Below are 2,362 nucleotides of genomic sequence, written 5' to 3'. Positions count from 1 at the left end.
TTCTTTTAGTTTGTCCCTAACAACACTCATGTGTCTTGGTATTAGTTCTACAACTTCTTCTGGAATCTTGCAGGGATTGGGATTGCTTTGGTAACTTATGACTTACAAAACCCAGGGTGGCGCCAGCGGGGGAGGGGGATGGGGAGCTTCACATTAATAATAGATTCTAAAATCGAATAAAATATGCCATTGAAACCCCTGAAAGCTGTAATTGGACCACCATCTGGGACATAGGACTGCTTGTCGGGCAAATCCTAGCACCACCCCTACCACGACCACATAAGTTTACATTTTTTCACGATAATGCCTGACTTGTCCCGACAAGAAGGGGTAGGGTTGTTGCATGATGTTGGTTAGGGAGGAGAGGGTGTTTTTCAGGGAATGGTATTACCAGGCAGGTTAAGGTGCTGTGTCTAACTGGTGATACCACTGACAGAAATTGGTATGTATAAAGTGAAATTATTATAAACTACCCTTAAAAGGGTTTAAACGCTAAAACAGAAAATTGACAACATTGACACCACAAACATTTTTTTTTGTTTATTTTATCACAACATTACTTAAGGTATAGAAAAACATTTATTATTGTTCTAATCAAAGGAATCTATAAATAAATCAGCGGGAAAAAATGGTAAATTTTACTATTATAATTTTTTAAAATGAAAAATGCCTGTTTTTCTGGCAAAACTGCTCATACGTTTTTCAATTACCCACATTTTTTAAACTAGAATTCTCTAAGAGAGCATTTAAACTGCCTATTTATAAAAAAAAATCAGTTCTAAAAAAGCACCACTTTGAGGTTTATGAGCAATTAAAGTTTGGAAGTTTTTCATAATTTGAAAAAAAGAAAAACATCCCATTTTAAAAACATGGTATCTCCCAAGTACGAAATAAAAAAAACATGTAAAAATATGCAACTGATACCCAACGTTTTGACCAGGGTTGCCAGATTGTCGACAGGCTTCACGGCCAAACACACGCCATCTCACGGCCAAATTCGGCCAAACTTTTTTTCAATATCGGCCAAAATTCGGCCAGATTTTAATCCGATTAGAAGACAGTTATGTGGGTACATATTCATTTGAAATACTGCAAAAATTACAGGAAAATCAGGGGCCGTTCGTTTGAAATTGAAGAAATTCAAATAATATACATAGAACAATGTTAAACTTCTTTTAAATTAATCTATCAACATAAAATACATGTCCCAGCTACATCATAATATTAAATAGCCTAGGCCCTATTTCTTTAGTTGCTGACGCCCGAAAATAACCTTATGCGTTTGGGCGATCAATTTTTCTTTGTTTCTTTTTTTATTTCACCACTCCCCATCCCCTCCCCAACCCTAAATCCGCCATTGTAGTCGATCTATAGCAAACATTTTAAGGTCCTGTTATTGGTCAACCAGTTTCTCTCTTTAATTAGAATGAATTAAGTTACATAGTTAGGTAACACAAACTGGCGTTAAAACAAACCTATGAAAACTTTAATAAATACCTTTTATCTAAACTTTCTAAATTCGCCTCTGAATGTTATTGTCGCAGTACTTAAAGCAATGAATCAAAATTATCTTCTTCATTCTCATATGCAACCTAACTCCAGAGTCTCTGCAACACTTGCTTGAAATTGGAGGTGCCATCGGCGACCCGGATAAGTACATCGAGCATTTATATATGGCGCTCTACATAAAGAACACTGCAGCACCTAGGGCTATAAAATTCAAGTGGGCAATAATAAATCAATTAAGTACAGTATTTAATTTATGTTCAAAAGATATTCAAAAGAGATAGAACCTCCACTAGAATGGAACATATACAAAGACACACAGTATGGTACAAACTTGCATTGAACTTCATAAACAATATGTATTTCATCCGAACAATTTAAATTATTAAATGTAACTTATCTTTTAAATAAACTCTCTTACCTCACATCAGCTGAAGGGGGAACATAGATTAAGTGTTTAGTGCAAACAAAGGTACATGATTCAGGGGCGGATCCATGATTTGGAAGAGGGGGATTCAAAACGTTTCCAAAAATACCCAAAATGAAAGGGGTCCGGGGGTCCTCCCCATGGAAAATTTCCCCCTTGAATCCGCCACTGTATGCCACGTATAAACGAGGATTAAAATAGCAAACTACGATCGAAAAAAGGGGTCGTCTTATACGCACGACATTCAGATTTTAGATTTTTATATTCATGTTCGTCTTATGTGCGGGTGTTCGTCTTATGTGCGGATCGTCCGTAAATCTGGTTTTCTACTAGGCGAATTTATTCACGCGACTCCAAAGCGTCGGCTTATGCACATGCGCATTCACATTCCTATCGGAGTTTTTGAGAAGTGAAAAAATGCGCAACCAA

Source organism: Anneissia japonica, unplaced genomic scaffold (assembly GCF_011630105.1).
Source record: "Anneissia japonica isolate Jap-2015-1 unplaced genomic scaffold, ASM1163010v1 scaffold2069_len581484_cov189, whole genome shotgun sequence".
NCBI classification, from domain to species: Eukaryota; Metazoa; Echinodermata; class Crinoidea; order Comatulida; family Comatulidae; genus Anneissia; species Anneissia japonica.
Note: the sequence above shows the minus strand (reverse complement) of the source record.